This window comes from Ips typographus, linkage group LG5 (assembly GCF_016097725.1).
Source record: "Ips typographus isolate SLU linkage group LG5, UJ_Ityp_2.0, whole genome shotgun sequence".
In the NCBI taxonomy this organism is placed as follows: Eukaryota; Metazoa; Arthropoda; class Insecta; order Coleoptera; family Curculionidae; genus Ips; species Ips typographus.
In genome coordinates this window covers 1,620,938-1,637,824 of record NC_138426.1, presented here as the reverse complement: position 1 = coordinate 1,637,824, position 16,887 = coordinate 1,620,938, and positions in this window count along the sequence as shown.

The window sequence follows — 16,887 nt, the reverse complement described above, 5'->3', positions numbered from 1 at the left end:
AGCATAAAGGAGCTCATAATCTGAAAAAAAAAAGAAAAGTAGTCAGAGACAAATAAATAGTAGTATACAGGACAGAGGAATTGCATGCACGAGACAAAGAAAGAAAACCTTATAAAAAGTCTAGTTAGTAAACGTTGCGGTAACTCTCTAATGGTTTAACTTTCATCTGTCAAAAGTAACTCAATTCTAACCTCAAATTTGACATCGCAGCAGCAGAATTTTTGCCTGACTGATACTGACATTTTTTTCTTCACATTGTCTGTCTTTGTTCTGCGCATGCAATTATGAATGTTTCTCTGTCCGATGCACGGTTTTCCTATACACTGAAAAAACACTACAAAATTTGGTACAGTCAGGGAAAAAAGTGGTGTCAAAGTTTGATCTGCCTGAAACACAGTTTGAAAGGACAGTTAGGGACAAAATCATCTGTAAAACCCACTTACAGTGAGAAAATGACTGTTTTAAGCACTTTTTTGGAATCCTCATTAAATTTGCTATTTAATGACATAACAAACACTACAAAATCAGGTACAGTCAAGGAAAAAAGTGGTGTCAAAGTTTGATCTGCCTGAAACACAGTTTGAAAAGACAGTTAGGGACAAAATCGTCTGCAAAACCCACTTAGAGTGAGAAAATGACTGTTTTAAGCACTTTTTTGAAATCCTCATTAAATTTTTTATCTATTGACATAAAAACACTATAAAATCGCATTTAAAGTTTTTTCAAAATTACAGTTGCCATGAATAGTAAGAGATTGATGATGACGTAATTTGACAGTTAAATTACGTCATAGTGACGTCAATTTTGGAAAAATGGAAGAAAAAATCAAAAACTAAAATTGTTGGTCAATTGACGTTTCGAAGGACCAAAAGTTCCTGCACCGCTGCATCGTTTCCTTTGATCGCTCACAACTCCCCTATTTGACATATTTTCTAAGACCTATCATATGGCGGGTGATAGCTAATGAATGGGGCTGTCACGTGACGTAAAACTGGCAACACTAGGTCGCACCGTTTGGCCACCAGAGCGCGCCAAAGTTCACAACAGCGCAAAAACGTTATTTCACGGTCGACAGCTGTCGAATTTAGACTAGTAGGGCTGTAAAAGTCGCAGGCAAGATGGAAATAGGTCTGATTTACGCGAAACAAATTTTTGTTTCCTATATTATCTCGATTTAAAGGCGCAATTACACATGTTGTCACAATTATCGAGTCTACGGCCGATTCGAGGCGACAATTGGCTTTTGGTCCTTCGAGCTAGATAATTGGCCTTCGGCCTGGCAACGGCCAAAGTGGGCCTAAAACCTACGAAGGTCGAGTATTTTCCCGGCCAGTATAACGAATGTTTGCTTATCTCAGTTCAAGTACTCAAATCTGTAGAAAAATTATTACCTCCGCTCGTGAAAATAGGAGTTTTCACGCGATTGACGTGTAACGCTGAATTTCAGTTGAGTTTTTTTGAAATAACGGTTATTTTTGGGTTACACGTAGCCCTGATATAGTAGATTAACTGTAAAAAAGCCAAAACGACTATTTTCACTGGAACAGTCAATTTTCATCTCATCAACCAACGTTTGGTTCGTCAGGAATATGGAGTGAAACAATCAAAACATATGTTAATAGTTTGACAAGTGATTGTCATGATATGTCAATTTTGACATCAGATACGTACGTTATTTCACTCAATTATACTTCAGTTGATTTTTTTTTTAATCCATATAATCAGATATACATTCAAAATTAATTTTTTTCTAAAAAGTGATATAATCCAATGCTACCATAGAATATTATGTAAAATGTAAATAACACAATTTTAACTACCGTACCCCCCCAAAATAACTACCATACTTCTAAATGAAAATATTAATTAATATATGTTTTGTTTTTAACAAAACTTTGGTGTTTTATTATTATTCCGACGAAGAAGTCCATGGAGGAGTCATCGGAGAAGGGTTTTGTAGATATGACATTATTATAGCTGAGAGCGACAGCATAAAGGAGCTCATAATCTGAAAAAAAAAAGAAAAGTAGTCAGAGACAAATAAATAGTAGTGTACAGGACAGAGGAATTGCATGCACGAGACAAAGACAGAAAACCTTAAAAAAAAGTCTAGTTAGTAAACGTTGCGGTAACTCTCTAATGGCTTAACTTTCATCTGTCAAAAGTAACTCAATTCTAACCTCAAATTTGACATCGCAGTAGCAGAATTTTTGCCTGACTGATACTGACATTTTTTTCTTCACATTGTCTGTCTTTGTTCTGCGCATGCAATTATCAATGTTTCTCTGTCCGATACACGGTTTTCCTATACACTGAAAAAACCCTATAAAATTTGGTACAGTCAGGGAAAAAAGTGGTGTCAAAGTTTGATCTGCCTGAAATACAGTTTGAACAGTCAGGGAAAAAATCGCCTGTAAAACTCATTTAGAGTGAGAAAATGACTGTTTTAAGCACTTTTTTGGAATCCTCATTAAATTTGCTATTTAATGACATAACAAACACTACAAAATTAGGTACAGTCAAGGAAAAAAGTGGTGTCAAAGTTTGATCTGCCTGAAACACAGTTTGAAAAGACAGTTAGGGACAAAATCGTCTGCAAAACCCACTTAGAGTGAGAAAATGACTGTTTTAAGCACTTTTTGGGATTTCCCATTAAATTTGCTATTTAATGGCATAAAAACATTACAAAACTAGGTAAAGTCAAGGAAAAAAGTGGTGTCAAAGTTTGATCTGCCTGAAACACAGTTTGAAAGGACAGTTAAGGACAAAATACCTTGTAAAACCCACTTGGAATAAGAAAATGACTGTTTTAAGCACTTTTTTGGAATCCTCATTAAATTTGCTATTTAATGACATAACAAACACTACAAAATTAGGTACAGTCAAGGAAAAAAGTGGTGTCAAAGTTTGATCTGCCTGAAACACAGTTTGAAAGGACAGTTACGGACAAAATCGTCTGTAAAACCCACTTGGAATAAGAATATGACTGTTTTAAGCACTTTTTTGGAATCCTCATTAAATTTGCTATTTAATGACAAAGAACACTACAACACTAAGTAAAGTCAAGGAAAAAAGTGGTGTTAAAGTTTGATCTGCCTGAAACACAGTTCGAAAGGACAGTCACTGACGAAATTCCCTGTAAAACCCACTTAGAGTGAGAAAATGACTGTTTTAAGCACATTTTTGAAATCCTCATTAAATTCCCTATCTAATGACGTAAAAAAACACTACAAAATTAGGTAAAGTCAAGGAACGAAGTGGTGTCAAAGTTTGATCTGTCTGAAACACAGTTTGAAAGGACAGTTAGGGACAAAATACCTTATAAAACCCACTTGAAATAAGAAATAGACTGTTCTAAGCACATTTTTGGAATCCTCATTAAATTTCCTATCTAATGACATAAAAAACACTACAACACTAAGTAAAGTCAAGGAAAAAAGTGGTGTCAAAGTTTGATCTGCCTGAAACACAGTTTGAAAGGACAGTTAGGGACAAAATCGTCTGTAAAACCCACTTGGAGTGAGAAAATGACTGTTTTAAGCCCATTTTTAGAATCCTTTAAAAATATTTCCAATGAGAGAATATTGAAGCATAAGTAAATATGTTGTGATGAGTAGAGAATAAGAAAAATACTAAATAACAGCAAAACTAATATTGGAATAATTATTTTAAAAAATACCATAAATACATTAACTGAATTATTCTTTGATTAGTAACTCAAAAACGGTTTAAAAATTAAGGGTTAACTCTACAATTTTCATATATAACTTTCTTTTTCTACGAACAATAATAACGAGGATAAAGACGTTTAAACCCTCAAATGTCATAAATCGTTAAACTCAGAATGAAAAGAAATCAGAATCTGTATCTATAGAATCAGGCGGGTAATACTATTCCAATATTCCATACTCTAAACCAGACCCAGGTGCAAAAACATGATTTTACTTAAAATTAACGTATTTCTATCAGTTTATAGACAACTTCCACTTACCTGTTTGCTGTCATCGTGAATATGTGTATTGGCAAAACTGATACAAGAACAGTACAAAGCTATCCAAGCGCACCATTTCATTCTCATCATCAAGCCGCACATGCTGAAGACCATACCTGAAAACATAAACAAACAAAAATGATATACAACCGTTCATCACATATTTTGCTAATAAATTCTACAGAAGGCATGTCAACCTTTTCTCGTGAAATAGAAATCAAAGAAATGTGTTCTCTCGCCACTTTTATTCAACATCTACTCAGTAGAATATTCAGTGAATTCAGTATATTCAATTTGGAAACCATCACAGTAAATGTCATGACAAATAATAACTTGCGCTATGCAGACGATACTGTTCTTCTTGCTACTGAAACTTGCTAAGCTTTGCCGTCCTAATAACTGTCTCTGCTGGGCAAAGCCCAAAGTTTTGTCTCCTTGGATCTTTAAAAGTAGGGGTCGGAGCAAAATTTTGTAAGAGAGCAAAAATGTACCACAGGTAACCTTCTACAAGATGGCGGTGAGAAACTTGCGACCAAAGCTTGTTTTCGCTGGGTTAGGGAGGGTTTCCTTTCAACCAGTGTTTCAAACCTCCCGTAGGGGGGGTCAGGAAGGGTGGGCGAGGGTTTTTAACCTCACCATCATTTAGAGCACACTCGAATTAGTAGATAACCCAAATTTCAGCTTAAAAGATGGAAGTTTAATTTTTTGAGGTTCAAGGAGGTTTGGATGCTTGGGATGTGAAAACCACGCAACAAAGTCAATGTTTTAGAGGTGGAGAGTGAGAACAGAGCTCTAAACAACCTCCCTGCGCTTCTCCGCTGGTTGTAAGTGGTTTGGTTGGCTTTTGCCGTCCTAAAAACTGTCTTTACTGGGCAGAGCCCAGAGATTTGACTCCTTGGATCTTTGAAAGGAGAGGTCGGAGCAAAATTTTGTAAGAGAGCAAAAATGTACCACAGGTAACCTTCTACAAGATGGCGGTGAGAAACTTGCGACCAAAGTTTGTTTTCCCTGGGTTAGGGAGGGTTCCCTCTCAACCAGTGTTTCAAAGCCCCCGTAGGGGGGTCAGGAAGGGTGGGGGAGGGTTTTTAACCTCATCATCATTTAGAGCACACTCGAATTAGTAAATAACCCAAATTTCAGCTTAAAAGATGGAAGTTTAATTTTTTGAGGTTCAAGGAGGTTTGGATGCTTGGGATGTGAAAACCACTCAACAAAGTCAAAGTTTTAGAGGTGGAGAGTGGGAACAGAGCTCTAAACAACCCCCCTGCGCTTCTCCGCTGGTTGTAAGTGGTTTCGTTGGCTTTTGCCGTCCTAAAAACTGTCTTTACTGGGCAAAGCCCAGAGATTTGACTCCTTGGATCTTTGAAAGGAGAGGTCGGAGCAAAATTTTGTAAGAGAGCAAAAATGTACCACAGGTGACCTTCTACAAGATGGAGATGAGAAGTCTGCGACGCGGTTCGGTTTAGCTGAGTTAAGGAGAATTTTCCGTTTGTCTTGTTAGGGTAACCCCACGTAGAGGGGCGTGGAAAGCTTGAGGGGCTACGCCCAAACCTCCCACTCACCCGGGGAGTAGTAGGAACCCTCAAGCTAACCCTTCCCGGTGAGAAAACTACCGAAAGTTTCACTCTTCCCTTGGCAGGGCTAATTAACTGTTATTCATCAGTTCCGGCTCAGTACAGTTCCTCAGGCCAGTTTCAGCAAAATGTGGTGGCTGCAAAGGCAGTGGGTGGGTGCAAGCAAAACTTCTTCCTCAAAACTCCTTGCCCTAATTCTTGAAAACAGGAAATAGAATTCTCAAAAAAAAGTATCGTTAGAATGTGACAAAAGCAGCTGATTATGGCTGGTGCCTGTCACATTCTTGAGTTTTTCCTCAAGTTTCAAGAATACGCACCCAGGGGGTAAAGTAATCATGAAAATTTAGACGCAAACAACCATTATACAGAACCGTGTGTAAAATAACTGGGAAAAATCAGAAAATAAATATATTTTTCGGTTATGAAATTCATAATATTATATTATCTTAACATTTCTTACAATCAGTGACACTTCATCTTAAAAATCCACTATTATTATTATTATTATTTGTAAATATAACATGTTTAGTAATCGTCTTAATAGGTTAAAATGCTGAGAGTGTTTCCAGTTATTTAAATAGATATACATTTTTAATTTTCTATTATTAGAAATAAAACTTAAATACAAACAAGCTAGAGTGTATTAAAAAAAAATTACACAAATTTTGACGATTTTGATGAGAAATTATAGGTTACTTTGTTGGATATAAAAATATATTTGCAGCTGAACCAACGCCATAAAATGAGTAATTATTTTAATTTTTTTTTAAGAAAATCACAGTTGTAATTAGCACCAAACAAAAATTTGGCATTGAAAGTTTATATAATTTTTATACAATAATTTCCTAATTGTGCTTAAACTAGTATATTATTTATTTAAGCGACCTAGTTACAAAGCTTTTTTGATTACAGCAAAAGAGCTAAAATGCAATATAGTATGTATAGATTGTTTTAGTTTTGTCAGAAATGTGTCAAATGTGATGATTTATAGTAAACTTATTAGTTTATGGACGTGTGTGATTAGAAAATGTCTAATAATTTTAAATAGGAACATACAATTTCGTGTTTTAACGTTATTCTGGTACAACTGCAGAATTGATAAATAATTCAGTGGGAGTGAAAATTATTTAAAGGATGGATAGGAAATCCGGAAAAATATTGTAATTTGACTACTGTCTGGTTTGTCAAATTGAGAAAACTTACTTTACCCTGTATCTTTCGAAGAAATACATACATTTATGACAGTTAGGGCCAGGTACTTTTACTTTAGAATAATTTTGTTCCAAAGACAACTTCTATAGAAACCCTGAAATCAAACGTTACTATACGGATCAATTCTTCTATTTCTATGGAAATTACTCTAATAATAAATTTATCTAGAAGTGAAACTGCCGGTCCTTAATTACAGTTCAAATTTTCAGTCAAATAAGTGGTAAAGCGTCGGCGCCTCCACCATTTTTTATAATTGGGTAATAAACCACCTCGTGCCTTAAGGTTGAAAGGTATCTTAGGCTTTAAAACCTCTTTCTTCTTCAATTAATACTTAAGAAAGCACTATGGGAAATGGAAGATGTGAGCATGGAAGGGACCATCATAAATAACGTTATAGTAAATATGTTATGCAGACGATATAGCAATAATGGCAGAGAGTATAGAAGACCGGCAAACTGTTTTGAATCGAATCTTGACTTTTGGTTTACCAAATTATTTAGCAATAAAATGCGCAGCTTTGCCTTCATTTAACTAAAGCTCTATCAACTATAGTTTCTGAGATCAGTGTTGCCAAGTCAAAATATTTAATGGCGGTAGAATAATCAGTCAAAAAAACGGTAGATCAAAACAAATTCAGTCATTTTACAATATTATACAGGGTGTCTTTTAAAAGTTGTCAAAAATGTTAATCATTGATTCTTGCTATAAAAACCGTACTTTAAGGATACAGATTTTTCATTTTTTCATTAATAATTGATTTTAAGTTTTGACATTTTTGACAGTGACAGATACCTCGTGGTTTTAAAGGATAATTTAGCTAGGCAATCACGTGACCATTGGCAAAAAAAGTAAATCTCAAAAACATCACTTATTCCAATACTGCAAGAAAACATTTCTAAATCCTGATTTTTGAAACTTAAGAGCATGGTTTGACAGTTTTGACCTTAGTGACAGTTGTCACGTGATTGTAGAACACTATTTAGTTAGACGGTCACTTGACAATTGTCAAAATAACTGTCATAATGCTCAGAAACACGTTTTATATCAATTATTGCAAGAAAACGTTTCTAAATCCTGATTTTTGCAACTTTAGAGCATGGGTTTGACAGTTTTGACGTCAGTGGCAGTTGTCACGTGATTTCAGAAGACTATTTAGCTAGACTATGAAGTGACAATTGTCAAAATAACTATAATGCTCAGAAACACGTTTTATATCAATTATTGCAAGAAAACGTTTCTAAATCCTGATTTTTGCAACTTTAGAGCATGGTTTGACAGTTTTGACGTTAGTGACAGTTGTCACGTGATTGTAGAACACTATTTAGCCGGACTGTCACGTGACAATTGTCAAAATAACTGTCATAATTCTCAGAAACACGTTTTATATCGTATACTGCAAGAAAACGTTTCTAAATTCTGGCTTTTGCAACTTTTGAACACAGTTTGACAGTTTTGACGTTAGTGACAGTTATCACGTGATTGTAGAACACTATTTAGTTAGACGTCACGTGATAATTGTCAAAATAAATGTCCAAATTTTCAGAAACACATTTTATATTAAATACTGCAAGAAAACGTTTCTAAATTCTGACTTTTGCAATTTTAGAGCATGGGTTTAACAGTTTCGACGTTAGTGACAGTTGTCACGTGATTGTAGAACACTATTTAGCTAGACGGTCACGTGACAATTGGCAAAATAATTGTCATAATTTTCAGAAACACGCATTATATCAAATACTGCAAGAAAACGTTTCTAAATCCTAACTTTTGCAACTTTAGAGCATAGTTTGACAGATTTTATTCAATAACTCGGCCAGGTGACGTTTTTCGCACAAACACATCATGTGATAGTTTGTAGAGGACACTGTAAGCTACAATCTGTCAAAAAAATCAACTCGATACCTGTCAAAATAACCGAGTTTTGGGCTGTTAAAGTGACAGTAACACAAATAGTGACCTTTCAATGCATTTCGGATATTTTCGTCCAATAACTCGGTCAGATGACGTTTTTCGCACAAACACGTCATGGGACAGTTTGTAGGGGACACTGTGGGCTACAATCTGTCAAAAAAATCAACTCGATACCTAAAAAGGTTATGTACACAGAAATATGAAACCGTCATCGTATAGCTGATAAAAAGTGGCAATAAAAATGTTTTTTTGATTTTGGGATATCTCTGCAAATAAGGTTAGAACTAAATAAAAACAAAATTTCAGTTTTTTTCGGATTTCTTCGGAAGTACTAGGAAAATCGTAATTTTTAAAATGCCATTTGGTTCAGTTTCAAATTGCCCCAATTTAAACTTTTTCGTATCTCTTATAGTTTCCGAGATTCCGATGGTGAGGGTCGAATTTGAATTACCCTGTATATATGTAATATAATATGATGAATGTCTGAACTGCCCCAATGTATTCAACACATCTACCCCGAAAAAAAAATACGTTTGGCAACACTGCTTTGTATCTCTTATAGTCTCCCAGATTCTAATGATTTTGGACAAAAATTTCGATTATACTGCATAGGGCTGTTCGTTGACGGCTTATAAAAACAAATGACTATAAGGGTAGTCTACTTGGAAAAATGTCGCAAGAACCTTAGGAACCACGGTGCAATCGCAGTAATGCGCATGCGTAGAATTTATGCTCACACTGTTGCCGGCATGTCAAATTTTACCTTAAAAAATTTGTTGTCAATTAACTGTTCAAAATTCGAAAATTTGAAAGAATGCTTTTTTGTATTTGTTTATGAATGTCTGTTCAGTTTGTATCTAATTATCTTTTTTGAAACAAATAGTCATTTTCATGAGTTTGAAGTAAATTTTCTAAACTGGAAACTGGCCTGTAAACTTTGAAAACTGACTTAAAATACAAATTTCATGGTTTTCAAGTCAATTTTCAAGTCTGGAGACTTGAAATTAGTCTGGGAATCATAAAAACTGACTTGAAAGACACATTTTAAGCCTTTAAGTCAATTTTCACGGGTTTGAAGACAATTTTTAAGACTGGAAACTTGAAACTGGCCTGTAAACCTTAAAAACTGACTTCAAAGGCAAATTTCAATCTCTAAAGTTGCTAAAACCAGGGTTTAGAAAAGTTTTCTTGTAGTATTTGATATAAAACGTGTTTTTGAGATGTATGACAGTTATTTTAACAATTGTCACGCGACCGTCTAGCTAAATGTTGTTCTACAATCACGTGATAATTGTCACTAACGTCAAAACAGTCAAACTATGCTCTAAAGTTGTAAAAATCAGGGTTTAGAAACGTTTTCTTGCAGTATTTAATATAAAACGTGTTTTTGAAAATGATGACAGTTATTTTGCCAATTGTCACGTGACCGTCTAGCTAAATGCTGTTCTACAATCACGTGACAATTGTCACTAACGTCAAAACAGTCAAACTATGCTCTAAAGTTGCAAAAATCAGGGTTTAGAAACGTTTTCTTGCAGTATTTAATATAAAACGTGTTTTGAGATGTATGACAGTTATTTTGACAATTCTCACGTGATCGTGTAACTAAATACTGTTCTACAAGATTTCAAGTCAATTCTCCAACTTTAAACAAGAAAATCTGAAAATTCTCTAATTGGTTAAATTATAAAGTTAATTTTCATATCTGGCATGTCAATTTTAGCAAATTATCTACTTTTCAAGTCAGATTTCAAGTTTCAAATGATAAAACATGAAAAATGCCTTGTTGATCAAGTTTTCAAGTCAATTCTCTAGCTTCAAACAAGAAAATCTGAAAATTCTCTAATTGGTTAAATTATAAAGTTAATTTTCATATCTGGCATGTCAATTTTAGCAAATTATCTACTTTTCAAGTCAGATTTCAAGTTTCAAATGATAAAACATGAAAAATGCCTTGTTGATCAAGTTTTCAAGTCAATTCTCTAGCTTCAAACAAGAAAATCTGAAAATTCATTATTTGGTTAAATTATAAAGTCAATTTTCATATCTGGCAAGTAAATTCTATCAAATTATCGTCTTTTCAAACAATATTTGAATGATTATCTTTTTTGAAACAAATAGTCATTTTCATGAGTTTGAAGTAAATTTTCTAAACTGGAAACTGGCCTGTAAAACTTTGAAAACTGACTTAAAATACAAATTTCATGGTTTTCAAGTCTGGAGACTTGAAATTAGTCTGGGAATCATAAAAACTGACTTGAAAGACACATTTTAAGCCTTTAAGTCAATTTTCACGGGTTTGAAGACAATTTTCAAGACTGGAAACTTGAAACTGGCCTGTAAACCTTGAAAACTGACTTCAAAGGCAAATTTCAATCTCTAAAGCTGCTAAAACCAGGGTTTAGAAAAGTTTTCTTGTAGTATTTGATATAAAACGTGTTTTTGAGATGTATGACAGTTATTTTGACAATTGTCACGTGAGCGTCTAGCTAAATGCTGTTCTACAATCACGTGACAATTGTCACTAACGTCAAAACAGTCAAACTATGCTCTAAAGTTGCAAAAATCAGGGTTTAGAAACGTTTTCATGCAGTATTTGATATAAAACGTGTTTTTGAGATGTATGACAGTTATTTTGACAATTGTCACGTGAGCGTCTAGCTAAATGCTGTTCTACAATCACGTGACAATTGTCACTAACGTCAAAACAGTCAAACTATGCTTTAAAGTTGCAAAAATCAGGGTTTAGAAACGTTTTCATGCAGTATTTGATATAAAACGTGTTTTTGAGATGTATGACAGTTATTTTGACAATTGTCACGTGAGCGTCTAGCTAAATGCTGTTCTACAATCACGTGACAATTGTCACTAACGTCAAAACAGTCAAACTATGCTCTAAAGTTGCAAAAATCAGGGTTTAGAAACGTTTTCATGCAGTATTTGATATAAAACGTGTTTTTGAGATGTATGACAGTTATTTTGACAATTGTCACGTGAGCGTCTAGCTAAATGCTGTTCTACAATCACGTGACAATTGTCACTAACGTCAAAACAGTCAAACTATGCTCTAAAGTTGCAAAAATCAGGGTTTAGAAACGTTTTCATGCAGTATTTGATATAAAACGTGTTTTTGAGATGTATGACAGTTATTTTGACAATTGTCACGTGAGCGTCTAGCTAAATGCTGTTCTACAATCACGTGACAATTGTCACTAACGTCAAAACAGTCAAACTATGCTCTAAAGTTGCAAAAATCAGGGTTTAGAAACGTTTTCTTGCAGTATTTGATATAAAACGTGTTTTTGTGATGTATGACAGTTATTTTGACAATTGTCACGTGACCGTGTAGCTAAATACTGTTCTATAAGTTTTCAAGTTAATTCTCCAACTTCAAACAAGAAAATCTGAAAATTATTTGGTTAAATTATAAAGTCAATTTTCATATCTGGCAAGTAAATTCTATCAAATTATCGTCTTTTCAAACAATATTTGAATGATTATCTTTATTGAAACAAATAGTCATTTTCATGAGTTTGAAGTAAATTTTCTAAACTGGAAACTGGCCTGTAAAACTTTGAAAACTGACTTAAAATACAAATTTCATGGTTTTCAAGTCAATTTTCAAGTCTGGGAATCATAAAAACTGACTTGAAAGACACATTTTAAGCCTTTAAGTCAATTTTCACGGGTTTGAAGACAATTTTCAAGACTGGAAACTTGAAACTGGCCTGTAAACCTTAAAAACTGACTTCAAAGGCAAATTTCAATCTCTAAAGTTGCTAAAACCAGGGTTTAGAAAAGTTTTCTTGTAGTATTTGATATAAAACGTGTTTTTGAGATGTATGACAGTTATTTTGACAATTGTCACGTGACCGTCTAGCTAAATGCTGTTCTACAATCACGTGACAATTGTCACTAACGTCAAAACAGTCAAACTATGGTCTAAAGTTGCAAAAATCAGGGTTTAGAAACGTTTTCTTGCAGTATTTGATATAAAACGTGTTTTTGAGATGTATGACAGTTATTTTGACAATTGTCACGTGACCGTGTAGCTAAATACTGTTCTATAAGTTTTCAAGTTAATTCTCCAACTTTAAACAAGAAAATCTGAAAATTTTCTAATTGGTTAAATTATAAAGTTCACTTTCATATCTTGCATGTCAATTTTAGCAAATTATCTAACTACTTTTCAAGTCAGATTTCAAGTATCAAATGATAAAACATGAAAAATGCCTTGTTGAAAACATTCCAGAACCTTCAATATGCTCTTTAAACTGTCCAAAAATGCTCCTCAAGTACTTTAAAAAGGTTTTAACACCCTACAGAAACTCCAAAATGCTTCCCAAGTAGTCGAAAGCCGTTCAAAACGGTCTAAAAGTTTCTAAATGCTCTTCAACTAGTCTAGATGCTCCCAAAACAATCTGAAAGCTTTCCAAAAAATTCTAACACCGTCTAGGAATGTCCAAATGCCTCTAAATCATTCCAGAACCTACAATATGCTCTTTAAACTGTCCAAATGCTTCTTAAGTATTTTAAGATGGGGATGGTTACTATCATTAGTATGACGTTTATGTCTTGTGTTTTTGAAATCCTAACCTGAAGGCGAACTCTGTAAGGATGTAGGAAATAGAAAACGCATAGAAATAGACAAGAAAATGTCTTTCTACTAACTGTTGGTACTCTCCAAGCTATTTTCTATCATATTCGGCTGACTAATGACAAGTATCAATGACAATAATTTGAATAATTCCACGTTTTTTTACTTTCTTTTTCAGTAATTAATCGTAGATTTCAAAATTTGCATTATAAAGTAGTCCGTTAATAAAGTTTCTTATTTTCTTCATTTTACTGGGAGTCTATAAACTTAAAGACACTTTTTAGTTCGACCAATGAGAGCCAAACTGATTATTTCCTTCATTTAACTAGGAGCCGATAAAATTCAAGGAACCTTTGTAGTTCCACCATTAAAAACCGTAAAATATTCATTATTTCCTTAATTTTACTGGGAGTCAATAAAACCTGTTCTTTTAGAGCAATGTGAGCCGTTCCAAACTGATCATTTCCTTCCTTGATCTAGATGCCAATCAGATTCAAGAAACCTTTGAAGATCCACTATTGAAAGACCATTAATATTTTTCAGTTCCTTGTAAACATGCTGCCAATTTGTATGCGTTTTATGGAGGAAGTAGAACGGGGTTGTAGGTTGTGTTGATGGAACTCAAATAGCCAAGCAAGACGACGGAAAAAGAAAGCTTGACAAATACAAAATTTCATAGCTCTAAGAGAGATAAATTCATAGCAAGACCACATTTGGTCTTTCTATTTTGCACAACCCGAATAGCTACGTTGTGTGACAATCGAAACATAGAGAGTACCATATATTACGATAGAGAAGGGTTTTCTATGATAGCAAAGAAATTTCCTTGCTATTCGTTATACAGGGTTTTTCAATGAAAAGTAGCCACCCTGAATATATTCCAAAATAATATCTCTGTTCAAAAATGCTAAGACACGTCAACAAAGATTGCAAGGGGGACATCTTTTTACGTAGGATTTGAATTTCTGCCATCAGCCCCTTTGCCGCCATAGCCACCCCCACTAAGTTTTCAAATGGCACCATACCCTGTGTGGCACATCGTTGGAAAGAGTATTTCATAAGGAATTAATTGCACTATTTTATTTGTACATTTGTTTTGAATTGAGACCAAAAAAAATAAAAACATATTTTTGTTATTTTGGTCAAACTGCTGATAACACTACCGAATACCTGTTTTCCATTCCATGTTTTTACCTCAGTCGGTCAACTTGTAAGTTCGTTTTGAAGGAACATTGTCAATATGGTTTACACGACTGCCTAAAGAATAGAAATTGTAAATTTTTCATCCAGATAAATTAATTGGTCATCAGTATGTCTTAAAGTTGATGCAAAAATTCATGGAAACTGGTTCAGTGATAAACAAAAAACATCAACCTGAAAGACAAATTATTAATGAACCAATCGAAGTTGCTGTTTTGGGACACGTTGCAATGGATAATAATCAGTTTTTAAATCAAATTTCCCATGCATCGGGTGTTTCGACAAGCAGTGTATGAAGAATTTTAAAAAAACACAATTTTCATCCATACAAGATAAAATTGGTTCAGGAATTAAACGAAGATGAATATGATAGAAGACTACAATTTTGTGAAATTATGTCTACTAATCTGACAAACAACGTAAACTTGTTGTACAATATTGGCTTCAGTGATGAGTGTATGTTTTTTTTTGAATGGAGAAGTGAACAGGCATAACTGTAGGTAATGGTCAGACACGAATCCACATTGGTTTAGGGAAACCCATACCCAATATCCAGAAAAACTTAATGTTTGGGCAGGTATTTTAGGAGACCACATCGTTGGTCCGTTTTTTATTGACGGTAATTTGAATGGCGCTACTTATCTTAAACTTCTTGACACCACTGTTGATCCGACCATAACAGAGCTACTAGAAAATGATGAAAATTTATTTGACAATCAACTAATTTTCCAACAAGATGGTGCACCTCCACACTATTCACTTCCCGTTCGAGAATATCTGAACAATCGATTTCCTGGAAGATTGATTGGTAGACGTGGTCCCATGGAATGGCCTGCGAGATCACCCGACCTCACTCCGTTGGACTTTTTTCTATGGGGGCATTTAAAATCTAAAGTCTATGCAACACAGCCGGCCAATATTGCAGACCTTAGGCAGAGAATAATACATGAAGGCCGACAACTGACACCGCAAGTCCTCACAAATGTTCGCGAACTCTTCCAAAGTCGCTTGTATTATTGTATGGAAGTTAACGGAGGTTATTTTGAGCCGTTAATTAAATGATAACCGCTATTTGCTATTATTTTTGCAGTTAACGTATTTTTTATTTTTTTTGGTCTCAATTCAAAGCAAATGGTGCTGCATTTTCGATGGTTTTACGGGGTACAGAGAAAACGGTAATAGATAGAAAAAAAGTAGCATACGTGTTCTGATCTCTTTTTCTGAGCTAAGATGACTGGCGAAAAGTGGGCGGCGCAAACTTCTTTTGTTTCAAAGATACGAGGGGTTTTTGAAAATTGGTCATTTTGGAACCTCCTCTGTATTTCATTTGCTATTAAAGTTATCAAAAAAGGAAAAACGGTTTCCAGTAGAAGTTTTGACGTAGAATCTAATGGCGTAGTCAGTTTTTTTCTATTACGTTTAGTTTCTGACATATGACACTAAGTTATATTTTTTTAAATGGAACACCCACATATATTTTTAGTTCATTAAATTCTATTGATTTTTACTTTTTCACCGGTGTATTAAAACATAGAAGTTTGTAAACGTTAATCTTGGTAATTAGAAAAAAAGCGTTTCCTTAACAAAAAAGTGCTAAATAATATGAATAAAAATACCCACAATACCCACAGTTGAAACAAAATTTTGTTCATATTAACATGTTACATGTCGTTTATAAACAGTTTTTTCAACTTCTACCTTAAAAATAGTAGAAAATAGAAATGGCCAGTTTTCTTATTAAAGTGACGGTAGAACTGTTTGTAACTTAGATTTTTAATAAGATTTATTAAAAATATTTAATTTTCTGATGTGTTAGTTTATATGATTTCCGATTTTGTTTGGTATTTTAGATATTGGCCTTTTATTAGCTTAGCAAAGGTCCTTTTTTAAAATAACAGAATTAACCTCTACAAACTTATATGTTGTAATACACCGTTGAAAAGGTAAAAATCAAGAGAATTAAATGACGTAAAAATATATAGGATGTTCCATTTAAAAAAATGTAACTTACTGTCATATATCAGAAACTAAACGGAATAGAAACAAACTGACTACGCCATTGGATTCTAAATGAAAACTTCTACCGGGAACCGTTCTTCATTTTCTGATAACTTTAAGAGCAACTAAAATACAGAAGAGGTTCAAAAATTACCAATTTTCGAAAACCCCCCGTATCTTTGAATGCTACTTTTTTTTCTATCTATTACCGTTTTCTCTGTACCCCGTAAAACCATCGATGCAGCACCCTGTACAAATAAAATAGTGCAATTAATTCCTTATGGAATACCCTTTCCAAGGATGTGCCACACAGGGTATGGTGCCGTTTGAAAACTTAGTGGGGGTGGCTATGGCGGCAAAGGGGCTGAAGGCAGAAATTCAAATCCTACGTAAAATGATGTCCC